The sequence below is a fragment of the Hyla sarda genome, unplaced genomic scaffold (assembly GCF_029499605.1).
Source record: "Hyla sarda isolate aHylSar1 unplaced genomic scaffold, aHylSar1.hap1 scaffold_1034, whole genome shotgun sequence".
NCBI lineage: Eukaryota > Metazoa > Chordata > Amphibia > Anura > Hylidae > Hyla > Hyla sarda.
Genome location: NW_026607653.1, coordinates 50,939 through 64,859, shown reverse-complemented (window position 1 = coordinate 64,859; position 13,921 = coordinate 50,939). Strand labels below are relative to the sequence as shown.

General features: G+C 44.0%; 4 non-coding genes across 4 annotated transcripts; all 4 read left to right on the top strand.

Annotated features, from left to right (window-relative positions):
• The first annotated feature begins 1,002 nt into the window (after window positions 1-1,002).
• LOC130299071 (U2 spliceosomal RNA) lies at window positions 1,003-1,193 on the top strand. Its single transcript, XR_008850269.1, has one exon. It is a non-coding gene; the product is annotated as a U2 spliceosomal RNA (small nuclear RNA).
• Window positions 1,194-8,842: 7,649 nt separating this feature from the next.
• Window positions 8,843-9,024, top strand: LOC130299084 (U2 spliceosomal RNA). Its single transcript, XR_008850281.1, has one exon. It is a non-coding gene; the product is annotated as a U2 spliceosomal RNA (small nuclear RNA).
• A 2,078-nt stretch (window positions 9,025-11,102) lies between these two features.
• Window positions 11,103-11,293, top strand: LOC130299070 (U2 spliceosomal RNA). The gene has a single exon (XR_008850268.1). It is a non-coding gene; the product is annotated as a U2 spliceosomal RNA (small nuclear RNA).
• Window positions 11,294-13,364: 2,071 nt separating this feature from the next.
• On the top strand, window positions 13,365-13,555 carry LOC130299069 (U2 spliceosomal RNA). Its single transcript, XR_008850267.1, has one exon. It is a non-coding gene; the product is annotated as a U2 spliceosomal RNA (small nuclear RNA).
• The last annotated feature ends 366 nt before the right edge of the window (window positions 13,556-13,921 follow it).

Sequence of the window (13,921 nt, the reverse complement as noted above, 5' to 3'; positions counted from 1 at the left end):
AAAAACGTAAAAAAACGTGAAAAAAAAGTAAGAGGAAGAGAAGGGAAAAAAAGGTGGAAATGGGTTTAAAAGTGATTTCGGCGGAGAAATATATATATATATATATATATATATATATATATATATATATGCGCACACACACATATAGATATAAACGTATTCTCCGTTGAGATATTGCAGCCGCTGCTGTGTCCAGGCCCAGGAGCCTTAGCACTGTGCTGTGATGTCACTCAATACCACTGACATCACTAGGTGTAAACAACATCTCTCCTTTGCTGTGTATGTGACTATGGAGCTGTTTGGTGATGTCGTCTATTACGGCCTTCATAGAAGCAACAGGAGATTGTTGCATCCATCTTGAACCCTCAGAACTACAGTGCTATGATGTCACTCACTTCCACAGGCCTTGCAGAGTGTAAACAACAACAACCCAGCTTTGTTGTGTATGTAACCATAGGGATTTGTGATGTCACCTAGAACCTTCACAGCAGCGACAGCTTTATGAGGAGCATCAGCACTGCTCTGCCTGAGCAGAACCATCACCGCCATAGGTTGTCAAATAACCCGGATTTAACCCACACAGGTAAGTCCAATGGGGTGCAGGCATGTCCTCTATGCTTACAGCTTCCCGTGGGTGTTGGTTTGATACCGTTTGGGGACAGCCAAGGAGGCATCTGCAGGCAACAAAGGTAGGTGTGTGCTTGTGTGTGTGTTTCCTATGCAGATCCTAAGCCCAGTGTCACATGCAAGTAGGAGGAGTAAGAAGGGTTCCTGGCAAATCCGGGTTATGGATTGCATTTAAAAAGGCCCCGTGGGAGTGCAATGGGCCCCTGTCTTGCTGCTTAGCAATAATGGTATGGGTTTAGGTTCTGCTGTGTGTACTGGTGGTTGACTGCCCCCCAGCCCAGAGTGTGCATGGAAAATTGTCTGGCAGCCTCCCTGACAGCAAGCAGTGATAGTGCCCATGAAGGGGACCTTGTTGGGCCCGCCCCTTTCACGGTTATCGCTTCTCGGCCTTTTGGCTAAGATCAAGTGTAGTATCTGTTCTTATCAGTTTAATATCTGATACGTCCCCTATCTGGGGACCATATATTAAATGGATTTTTGAGAACGGGGGCCGATTTCGAAGCTTGCTTCCGTCGCCCTATGCATTGACCCGATATGGCAGTATCTTCGGGTACAGTGCACCACCCCCTTACAGGGTTAAAAAGAAAGATTCCTACTTTCATTGCTACCTGCTTGCTGGCTAGCCAGCTAGCCAGCCCTGTGGGCCTTGCTGCTGCTGCAGCCAAAAAACAAAAGGTGGTGCTGCTGCTGCTTCTGCTGCTTCTGCTTCTGCTTGTGTCTGGCCCCTGTTGGAGCGTCCAGGCACAGGACTTCTGCTGCTGCTGACTAAATGGCCTCCTTAATTGGATCATTTGAGTAGCCAGCACACCTGTGCAGGTAGGGCATGACATGATAGGCAGCTGCCTTGATAGCGGGTGGGTGCTGAATGTTCCTAATTGACAAAATAAGATTAATGCTTATGAAGAAATATAAAATCTCATCCCTTCCCCAATATCGCGCCACACCCCTACCCCTTAATTCCCTGGTTGAACTTGATGGACATATGTCTTTTTTCGACCGTACTAACTATGTAACTATGTAACATAACATGGGGGGGGGGGGGGGGGTCTCCTGGCTGTTCACACAGGTGTGTCATTGCTGTACATTGACCATGCATTGCTTCTGTGGTATTGCAAAGGCAAAGACAAATGCTTCCAGCCATCCATTGCACTAATGGATTGGTCATCAGCTGGCTGTCTATGTCCCGCATCAATATAGACCAAAGTACAGAGGGTTAGGCTATGCTATTGTGCACCTACCTGATGCATCAGAAGGTGCGAGGCCCTTGCTAAATTCTGTGCACAGACTTTGAGATCTATGCTTTAGACTGTATCTAAACCTGCTCCAACATGGACTGACATTCTGGCCTACTTTCAGCCGATGCGACTTGTCTGTCGCTGAACAGTCGCTTTTTATGTATTCAGCACCTATGTATAATGTTGTAAAAATGCTCTAGAAGCTAAAGTCGCAGAAATGTCACACATATTTGGCCTGCAACTTTCTGTGCGACAAATTCAGACAGGAAAAATCAGTATAAATCCTTAGAAAATTATCCCCCAGTGTCTCCATCTGCTGGCGGTATTGAATAAGCATTGCTGCACTGATGGGGTATGCATTAGACGAAAAAAAAGAAGAAAAAGAAGAATAATACGCCCAGAAAAGAGGCGAAAAGGAGAAAAACGTAAAAAAACGTGAAAAAAAAGTAAGAGGAAGAGAAGGGAAAAAAAGGTGGAAATGGGTTTAAAAGTGATTTCGGCGGAGAAATATATATATATATATATATATATATATATATATATATATATATATATGCGCACACACACACATAGATATAAACGTATTCTCCGTTGAGATATTGCAGCCGCTGCTGTGTCCAGGCCCAGGAGCCTTAGCACTGTGCTGTGATGTCACTCAATACCACTGACATCACTAGGTGTAAACAACATCTCTCCTTTGCTGTGTATGTGACTATGGAGCTGTTTGGTGATGTCGTCTATTACGGCCTTCATAGAAGCAACAGGAGATTGTTGCATCCATCTTGAACCCTCAGAACTACAGTGCTATGATGTCACTCACTTCCACAGGCCTTGCAGAGTGTAAACAACAACAACCCAGCTTTGTTGTGTATGTAACCATAGGGATTTGTGATGTCACCTAGAACCTTCACAGCAGCGACAGCTTTATGAGGAGCATCAGCACTGCTCTGCCTGAGCAGAACCATCACCGCCATAGGTTGTCAAATAACCCGGATTTAACCCACACAGGTAAGTCCAATGGGGTGCAGGCATGTCCTCTATGCTTACAGCTTCCCGTGGGTGTTGGTTTGATACCGTTTGGGGACAGCCAAGGAGGCATCTGCAGGCAACAAAGGTAGGTGTGTGCTTGTGTGTGTGTTTCCTATGCAGATCCTAAGCCCAGTGTCACATGCAAGTAGGAGGAGTAAGAAGGGTTCCTGGCAAATCCGGGTTATGGATTGCATTTAAAAAGGCCCCGTGGGAGTGCAATGGGCCCCTGTCTTGCTGCTTAGCAATAATGGTATGGGTTTAGGTTCTGCTGTGTGTACTGGTGGTTGACTGCCCCCCAGCCCAGAGTGTGCATGGAAAATTGTCTGGCAGCCTCCCTGACAGCAAGCAGTGATAGTGCCCATGAAGGGGACCTTGTTGGGCCCGCCCCTTTCACGGTTATCGCTTCTCGGCCTTTTGGCTAGATCAAGTGTCTGGTCAGGAGGATCCTGGGAGTTTGTCCTACCTTTTCCAAGGGGGGCTGCTACGAGGAACCGAAAAGGCGATCGACAAGATGGGTGTCCGCATCCGTTACCTTACATCCGGTGAAACGCGGATTCGTTTTTCCTTTCGCTTTGATGTTGCTGAAGACAAGCAAGAACTCGTCCAACTTTCTTATTTTGTGAAAGAAACTCTCTACAAGCTTCTTGGGGTGAAGAAAGAGAACATCGTCTGTCTCAGAGATCCTCGGAAGGGCAGCTTCATCCTAACTCTGGACTCTGCTTATGCATGCCAGAATCTTTTTGAGAAGCTGAAAAGCAATCAAGACCTTGCTGAGCTTGATGGGATCACGGTCACAGTGTTGTATACTGGAGGCGATATTCCTCTAGTTGTGTGTATGCACAATCCCTTTGTGACTGTGTCCCATATTGAGCTCTTTTTGGGGAAATACTGCAGTTCTGTTAAGTATTCCCATAAGGTGATGAATTCAGAAGACCTATGGACGGGGAAACATAAGTTTTTTGTGAAAATGAAGGAGGATGCTACTGGCATTGGAGGGTTGTGTCATCCACCCTCCAACTTTTCTATCGGTCGGGATAAGGGCTATTTGTTTTATCCCGAGATGCCTACTTTTTGTAGGAAATGTAAGAAATTCGGACATACTGTGGAAGTTTGCACGGACACTACAGTTCGCTGTGGTCGGTGCAATCAAGAAGGCCATGTTTCTAAGGACTGCGCTAAAATCGTCTGCAACATTTGTGGTGAAGAAGGCCATGCCTTTAAAGATTGCAGTCTCCGTTCCAGTGTAGCTAGATCGTGGGCTGACCGTGTAGCAGGGAGAGTGGGTGTAGTGCAAGCTGAAGTACCACCTGCGAAAGCACCCCAGCGGTCTGAGGCGCCTTCAGAAAAGCCGGCTGTAACTTCTGATGTCGTGGCGGAGCTTATGGACCTTTCTGCTGCTGTGCCTGAGACAGAGGGGAGACCTTCTGTGGAGGGTTCTGGCGGTGGAGGGTCACTAGTGAGCAGTGAAGCCATGGAGGTTGGCGTGAAGGAGATCAAGCGAAAGAAGGAACTCGGAGATGAGCCACAACTTGGCATTAAACGGCCTGTCAAAAAAAGCTCAGACGAATGTGAGGACAGTCAACATGCATGGAGGCCTTCTATAAGATCAGCGTCCGATCCAAAAAATATCAAAGAGTTCGAAAGCCCGGAGTCACCTGTGGGTTTCATATCGGACTCAAACTCCAGTAGCGAATAGCTTCCTTAAAGTGCTCCTCTCTTAATGTGAGAGGTCTAAAGAGCCCTACGAGAAGGGCTGCTTTGTTTAGTTTTTTAGAGACCTTGGACTGTTCTCTGTTCTTTTTACAAGAATGTGGAATTGAACATAGTCCAAATTATGAGGACCTTTGTCGTGGCTGGACTTTGGGACCATCGGTCTGGTCGGGTGACAATATGAACAGATCTTCAGGTGTTGGGATCTTGTTTAGAGGTTCAGATGTACAAGTTTTGTCCTTCTTAGAAATTATACCTGGTAGAGCGCTATTAGTTAATATTAAGTACAATGGCTCGGAGATTAAGCTTTTTAACATCTATGCTTCTCCTGAAAAAAATGAGAGAGCCGACTTGATTAATGATATTCAGGCTTTTATCCCAGGTTCAACACCTATTTTAATGGCTGGAGATTTTAATTGTTGTATGAGTGGTGATCATCGTGAGAGTGGAAGTGTGCATGTCAGAGTGGATAAAACAGAGAAACAGATTAAGAGTATGACTGAGGATTTTAACTTTACCGATGTCTGGAGGAGAAAATACCCAGACGACCCTGGTTACACATGGGAAAATAATGTCTGCAAATCCAGGATTGATTTTATTTTTTTATCGGAAAGTTTTAATCTAGTTGATGTTTCTCTTTTATCGAATATTTTCTCTGATCATAAGTTATTATATGCACATGTCACTTTACCTGGCCTAGAGAAAGGCAGAGGCGTTTGGAAGCTCAACACTACTTTATTAGAGGACATGAAAACAAAAAATGATTTTATTGCTGCTTATAACAAATGGAGATTGCGTCAATCCCAATATAAAAATATTTTGGATTGGTGGGAGGATGTTAAAAAGTGGACTAAACTGTTTTTTATCCGTGTGGGCATCCAAAAGGCTAAGGAGAAAAAGTTATGGTTTAAAATGTTAAACACTAAAATCCAAACATATTATAAACTAAAGCAAGCCGGGCTTGAGATGGATGATGTTATTGCTCAGACAAAGAATGAAATAAAAAATGCCATTAGTCAAAAAGGAAAAGAAATGATTTTTAACAGCAAAGTGCAATGTCTGGAGAATGATGAAAAGTGTTCAAGATTCTTTTTTAAGAAGGTGGTGGGAAAGAAAGAAATGATATCTGTAATAGAAGGGAAGATAACTAATGAAGAGATGTTGCGAGAAGCACAAGTATTTTATCAGGAGCTTTTTAATAAAAAAGATATTGATATTTCCTTTACTAATGATGTTTTAGATACCTTGGATTCAAAACTTGACAAAACTGACCAAGAGAGCCTTTGTGATGAAATCTTTTTACCTGAACTTTTAAGCACTTTTAAGAGTTTTTTAAATGGTAAAACACCTGGTTCGGATGGGTTGCCAGTTGAATTTTATCTGTGTTTTTGGTCCATTTTAAAAGATGATCTTTTAGGTATTTTTAACTGTGCTTTTAAATCTGAGATTTTACCTGCGTCCTGGAGAGATGGTGTTGTTACTCTGATTTTTAAAAAAGGAGACATCTCTAAATTAGAAAATTGGAGGCCTATTACCCTGCTAAATACAGACTATAAGGTTTTAGCAAAAATTTTAGCAAATAGGCTCAAGCAGGTAATTGCTAAGGTTATACACAGTGACCAAGTATGCGGAGTACCTGGAAGGAAAATAAGTGATCATCTAAACCTTGTAAAAGATGTTTTATGGTATCAGAAACAATGTGATCAGAAATTGGCAATTTTATCCTTGGATTTTCAAAAGGCTTATGACCGTGTTTCTCATGATTTTTTATGGTTGGTTTTAAAGAAAATGAATTTTCCTGATTTTATTGTTGGAAAAATTGCACTTTTATATAAAAACTGTTTTAGTCGTATTTTAATTAACGGTTTTTTATCCCAAGAGGTATGTTTACAGTCTGGGGTGAAACAGGGGTGCCCCCTATCACCCATTCTTTTCATATGTGCAATAGAACCTCTGTTGAATGTTTTGAGAAAAGATAAGCTCATTAGAGGAGTGCCAATCCCTGGAAGTGGAGGACAGAGCGTAAAGACGATAGCATACATGGATGATGTTAATATTCTATGTTCAGATGAACCATCCCTGAAACGTGCTATCAGACAGACAGAATTTTTTTGTGAGGGCTCTGGCTTCAAATTAAATAAAAATAAATGTGATTGCTTTGCAATAGGGAATTGGGGCAATACGGAGGTGAATGTGCAATATGATAAAATCAAAATCTTGGGTGTCATCTTTGACAATGAAAATAATGGAGAGGAAAGCTGGTCCATCGTCAAAGAGAAAGTGCAAAAGAAAATAAGTTTTTGGAAAATGAGGAAATTAACAATAGAAGGAAAAGTACTGATAATGAAAGCTTTGTTGCTACCTATCATGCTATATTTAAGCTTGGTTTTCCCACCGAGTGAACGCACCTTAAAGTTTTTAAACAAGATTTGCTTTCATTTTTTATGGGGGTCTAAAATGGATAAACTCAGGAGAGATGTAATGATGAAGACAAAGAAATTGGGGGGTAAGGATGTGCCTGATTTAAAAAGGTTTTTATATATTCACTTTTTTTCTATGTGTTTTAATGGCTTGCAAAGAAACTGTTATTGGTCTTATTTTTTAAAATATGCTGCAGGTCACATTTTTAGAAAAAGAAAGTGGATAACCTTACCTTTAACGTCCCCAATCTTATTTATTCCCCCAGCGCACTATGTGGTTTTAGAAAAGATTATTCGTATTTATGGCATTGCTAATTTTAGTCAAGAAATTTGTAGTAATGCACGAAAATTAGTTCCTGAAATCAGGAAGATAGAACAGATTTGCTTAATATCTAATTATTCCACTGAGAAATCTCTAAAAGTTTGGAGGATGGTGAATATGGGATTCTTATCTAATGACTTAAAAGATCTGGCCTGGCAGATAGCACATCAATGTTTGCCTACCAGAGAATTCCAACACAGAAGAGGATTGTGTCGAAGTGCAAAGTGCCCGAGAATGGGGTGTCCTAGTGAGGAAACAGTTTTACACATTTTTTGGAACTGTTTTTACGCCCAAGAGATATGGACTTTGATAGGACCCTTACTAAAATTCATTTCTGATCTTAATTTTTTAAATCATGAAGTTATTTTATATGGATTTTATAATGTTTTATCTGTGGAGAAGTCTCGGGTTTTGTGGATTAGTATAAATTGTATTAAAATTGCACTATGGAAGACAAGGAATATTCTTCTTTTTAAAAGAGACACTATTACCTCTAAAGATTGTGTTCGCCTAGCTCTTAGTGAGATGTATGTTTTCTATTTATTGGATAAAAAAAGATTAGGTCACAAAGTGGCTAAAAGTCTTTGGAATCTACATCTGTGGAATATGCTTTTAGCAGACTAAGTGTAATCTGGACTGCGTAAGGTCTTTTAGTCTAAGAATATTATATCTAAAAGTAAAAAATCTGTTCTTATCAGTTTTCATGCTGGTGGGGATGGGTGCTGCATGGAGGATGCAGGTGTACCAGGGCTTTCCGGGGCTGGTTCTGAGGAATCAGCTCGACGGCTGCCCCGATGTGACCTGTTCCCTCCGGGTCTCGCCATGAGGCTGAGAGGGTCTAGAGCCGAGGTACTTTTGTGCCTCGGGGAGTGGTGACCCCGAGGTGCCGAAACTCACTGGGAGAATAGACTCACTGAGTTGAAGCACGGGCACCATAATCTCTTCACCTTGTGGCACTCACCTCTTGATTCCCGGCCTTCTGGCTAGGATCAGAGAAATTTTTATAGATCCGGCCGGATGTCCGGGCAGTATATCTGCACACATTCACTTATTTATTTCTTTTTTGTCTCACTGTGTCACTTTTTGCGTGTTGTGTGTTCACAGGATTTGTCAGGATGCGGTAGCCCTTCTGGGTGTCCCTCCTGGCGGTCTAGGGGAGGTGTGTGTGGCCATTAGGTTCCGCACCTCCCTGCAAACACCCCGGGTACTCCTGCTTTGGCAGGGTACCTACCGTAATCGGCTCTGCGGGCAGATACCTTGGCCAACGCCAAGGGGGATGCCGGGAGCATTTGTGGTCCCCTAGTAGCTTCGGCGAAAAGGGACATCGAACCTGGAACCTCGCAGGTACCTTTTGGTCCGGAGGCGAAGGGTAAGGTTTGTTGGGGGGCCTCTCTCCTATCGGAGAAGGGCTTGCGATAGACCGCATCCTTTGTGCACGTTTTTTTAGTGTAACACGTTTGCACTTTTTCTTGCACTTTGGGTGAATCGAAAGCACGTTCCTCGGCTTTAGATAAAAAAAAAAAAAAAATCTGTTCTTATCAGTTTAATATCTGATACGTCCCCTATCTGGGGACCATATATTAAATGGATTTTTGAGAACGGGGGCCGATTTCGAAGCTTGCTTCCGTCGCCCTATGCATTGACCCGATATGGCAGTATCTTCGGGTACAGTGCACCACCCCCTTACAGGGTTAAAAAGAAAGATTCCTACTTTCATTGCTACCTGCTTGCTGGCTAGCCAGCTAGCCAGCCCTGTGGGCCTTGCTGCTGCTGCAGCCAAAAAACAAAAGGTGGTGCTGCTGCTGCTTCTGCTTCTGCTTGTGTCTGGCCCCTGTTGGAGCGTCCAGGCACAGGACTTCTGCTGCTGCTGACTAAATGGCCTCCTTAATTGGATCATTTGAGTAGCCAGCACACCTGTGCAGGTAGGGCATGACATGATAGGCAGCTGCCTTGATAGCGGGTGGGTGCTGAATGTTCCTAATTGACAAAATAAGATTAATGCTTATGAAGAAATATAAAATCTCATCCCTTCCCCAATATCGCGCCACACCCCTACCCCTTAATTCCCTGGTTGAACTTGATGGACATATGTCTTTTTTCGACCGTACTAACTATGTAACTATGTAACATAACATGGGGGGGGGGGGTCTCCTGGCTGTTCACACAGGTGTGTCATTGCTGTACATTGACCATGCATTGCTTCTGTGGTATTGCAAAGGCAAAGACAAATGCTTCCAGCCATCCATTGCACTAATGGATTGGTCATCAGCTGGCTGTCTATGTCCCGCATCAATATAGACCAAAGTACAGAGGGTTAGGCTATGCTATTGTGCACCTACCTGATGCATCAGAAGGTGCGAGGCCCTTGCTAAATTCTGTGCACAGACTTTGAGATCTATGCTTTAGACTGTATCTAAACCTGCTCCAACATGGACTGACATTCTGGCCTACTTTCAGCCGATGCGACTTGTCTGTCGCTGAACAGTCGCTTTTTATGTATTCAGCACCTATGTATAATGTTGTAAAAATGCTCTAGAAGCTAAAGTCGCAGAAATGTCACACATATTTGGCCTGCAACTTTCTGTGCGACAAATTCAGACAGGAAAAATCAGTATAAATCCTTAGAAAATTATCCCCCAGTGTCTCCATCTGCTGGCGGTATTGAATAAGCATTGCTGCACTGATGGGGTATGCATTAGACGAAAAAAAAGAAGAAAAAGAAGAATAATACGCCCAGAAAAGAGGCGAAAAGGAGAAAAACGTAAAAAAACGTGAAAAAAAAGTAAGAGGAAGAGAAGGGAAAAAAAGGTGGAAATGGGTTTAAAAGTGATTTCGGCGGAGAAATATATATATATATATATATATATATATATATATATATATATATGCGCACACACACACATAGATATAAACGTATTCTCCGTTGAGATATTGCAGCCGCTGCTGTGTCCAGGCCCAGGAGCCTTAGCACTGTGCTGTGATGTCACTCAATACCACTGACATCACTAGGTGTAAACAACATCTCTCCTTTGCTGTGTATGTGACTATGGAGCTGTTTGGTGATGTCGTCTATTACGGCCTTCATAGAAGCAACAGGAGATTGTTGCATCCATCTTGAACCCTCAGAACTACAGTGCTATGATGTCACTCACTTCCACAGGCCTTGCAGAGTGTAAACAACAACAACCCAGCTTTGTTGTGTATGTAACCATAGGGATTTGTGATGTCACCTAGAACCTTCACAGCAGCGACAGCTTTATGAGGAGCATCAGCACTGCTCTGCCTGAGCAGAACCATCACCGCCATAGGTTGTCAAATAACCCGGATTTAACCCACACAGGTAAGTCCAATGGGGTGCAGGCATGTCCTCTATGCTTACAGCTTCCCGTGGGTGTTGGTTTGATACCGTTTGGGGACAGCCAAGGAGGCATCTGCAGGCAACAAAGGTAGGTGTGTGCTTGTGTGTGTGTTTCCTATGCAGATCCTAAGCCCAGTGTCACATGCAAGTAGGAGGAGTAAGAAGGGTTCCTGGCAAATCCGGGTTATGGATTGCATTTAAAAAGGCCCCGTGGGAGTGCAATGGGCCCCTGTCTTGCTGCTTAGCAATAATGGTATGGGTTTAGGTTCTGCTGTGTGTACTGGTGGTTGACTGCCCCCCAGCCCAGAGTGTGCATGGAAAATTGTCTGGCAGCCTCCCTGACAGCAAGCAGTGATAGTGCCCATGAAGGGGACCTTGTTGGGCCCGCCCCTTTCACGGTTATCGCTTCTCGGCCTTTTGGCTAAGATCAAGTGTAGTATCTGTTCTTATCAGTTTAATATCTGATACGTCCCCTATCTGGGGACCATATATTAAATGGATTTTTGAGAACGGGGGCCGATTTCGAAGCTTGCTTCCGTCGCCCTATGCATTGACCCGATATGGCAGTATCTTCGGGTACAGTGCACCACCCCCTTACAGGGTTAAAAAGAAAGATTCCTACTTTCATTGCTACCTGCTTGCTGGCTAGCCAGCTAGCCAGCCCTGTGGGCCTTGCTGCTGCTGCAGCCAAAAAACAAAAGGTGGTGCTGCTGCTGCTTCTGCTTGTGTCTGGCCCCTGTTGGAGCGTCCAGGCACAGGACTTCTGCTGCTGCTGACTAAATGGCCTCCTTAATTGGATCATTTGAGTAGCCAGCACACCTGTGCAGGTAGGGCATGACATGATAGGCAGCTGCCTTGATAGCGGGTGGGTGCTGAATGTTCCTAATTGACAAAATAAGATTAATGCTTATGAAGAAATATAAAATCTCATCCCTTCCCCAATATCGCGCCACACCCCTACCCCTTAATTCCCTGGTTGAACTTGATGGACATATGTCTTTTTTCGACCGTACTAACTATGTAACTATGTAACATAACATGGGGGGGGGGGGGTCTCCTGGCTGTTCACACAGGTGTGTCATTGCTGTACATTGACCATGCATTGCTTCTGTGGTATTGCAAAGGCAAAGACAAATGCTTCCAGCCATCCATTGCACTAATGGATTGGTCATCAGCTGGCTGTCTATGTCCCGCATCAATATAGACCAAAGTACAGAGGGTTAGGCTATGCTATTGTGCACCTACCTGATGCATCAGAAGGTGCGAGGCCCTTGCTAAATTCTGTGCACAGACTTTGAGATCTATGCTTTAGACTGTATCTAAACCTGCTCCAACATGGACTGACATTCTGGCCTACTTTCAGCCGATGCGACTTGTCTGTCGCTGAACAGTCGCTTTTTATGTATTCAGCACCTATGTATAATGTTGTAAAAATGCTCTAGAAGCTAAAGTCGCAGAAATGTCACACATATTTGGCCTGCAACTTTCTGTGCGACAAATTCAGACAGGAAAAATCAGTATAAATCCTTAGAAAATTATCCCCCAGTGTCTCCATCTGCTGGCGGTATTGAATAAGCATTGCTGCACTGATGGGGTATGCATTAGACGAAAAAAAAGAAGAAAAAGAAGAATAATACGCCCAGAAAAGAGGCGAAAAGGAGAAAAACGTAAAAAAACGTGAAAAAAAAGTAAGAGGAAGAGAAGGGAAAAAAAGGTGGAAATGGGTTTAAAAGTGATTTCGGCGGAGAAATATATATATATATATATATATATATATATATATATATATATGCGCACACACACACATAGATATAAACGTATTCTCCGTTGAGATATTGCAGCCGCTGCTGTGTCCAGGCCCAGGAGCCTTAGCACTGTGCTGTGATGTCACTCAATACCACTGACATCACTAGGTGTAAACAACATCTCTCCTTTGCTGTGTATGTGACTATGGAGCTGTTTGGTGATGTCGTCTATTACGGCCTTCATAGAAGCAACAGGAGATTGTTGCATCCATCTTGAACCCTCAGAACTACAGTGCTATGATGTCACTCACTTCCACAGGCCTTGCAGAGTGTAAACAACAACAACCCAGCTTTGTTGTGTATGTAACCATAGGGATTTGTGATGTCACCTAGAACCTTCACAGCAGCGACAGCTTTATGAGGAGCATCAGCACTGCTCTGCCTGAGCAGAACCATCACCGCCATAGGTTGTCAAATAACCCGGATTTAACCCACACAGGTAAGTCCAATGGGGTGCAGGCATGTCCTCTATGCTTACAGCTTCCCGTGGGTGTTGGTTTGATACCGTTTGGGGACAGCCAAGGAGGCATCTGCAGGCAACAAAGGTAGGTGTGTGCTTGTGTGTGTGTTTCCTATGCAGATCCTAAGCCCAGTGTCACATGCAAGTAGGAGGAGTAAGAAGGGTTCCTGGCAAATCCGGGTTATGGATTGCATTTAAAAAGGCCCCGTGGGAGTGCAATGGGCCCCTGTCTTGCTGCTTAGCAATAATGGTATGGGTTTAGGTTCTGCTGTGTGTACTGGTGGTTGACTGCCCCCCAGCCCAGAGTGTAAATGGAAAATTGTCTGGCAGCCTCCCTGACAGCAAGCAGTGATAGTGCCCATGAAGGGGACCTTGTTGGGCCCGCCCCTTTCACGGTTATCGCTTCTCGGCCTTTTGGCTAAGATCAAGTGTAGTATCTGTTCTTATCAGTTTAATATCTGATACGTCCCCTATCTGGGGACCATATATTAAATGGATTTTTGAGAACGGGGGCCGATTTCGAAGCTTGCTTCCGTCGCCCTATGCATTGACCCGATATGGCAGTATCTTCGGGTACAGTGCACCACCCCCTTACAGGGTTAAAAAGAAAGATTCCTACTTTCATTGCTACCTGCTTGCTGGCTAGCCAGCTAGCCAGCCCTGTGGGCCTTGCTGCTGCTGCTGCTGCAGCCAAAAAACAAAAGGTGGTGCTGCTGCTGCTTCTGCTGCTTCTGCTTCTGCTTGTGTCTGGCCCCTGTTGGAGCGTCCAGGCACAGGACTTCTGCTGCTGCTGACTAAATGGCCTCCTTAATTGGATCATTTGAGTAGCCAGCACACCTGTGCAGGTAGGGCATGACATGATAGGCAGCTGCCTTGATAGCGGGTGGGTGCTGAATGTTCCTAATTGACAAAATAAGATTAATGCTTATGAAGAAATATAAAATCTCATCCCTTC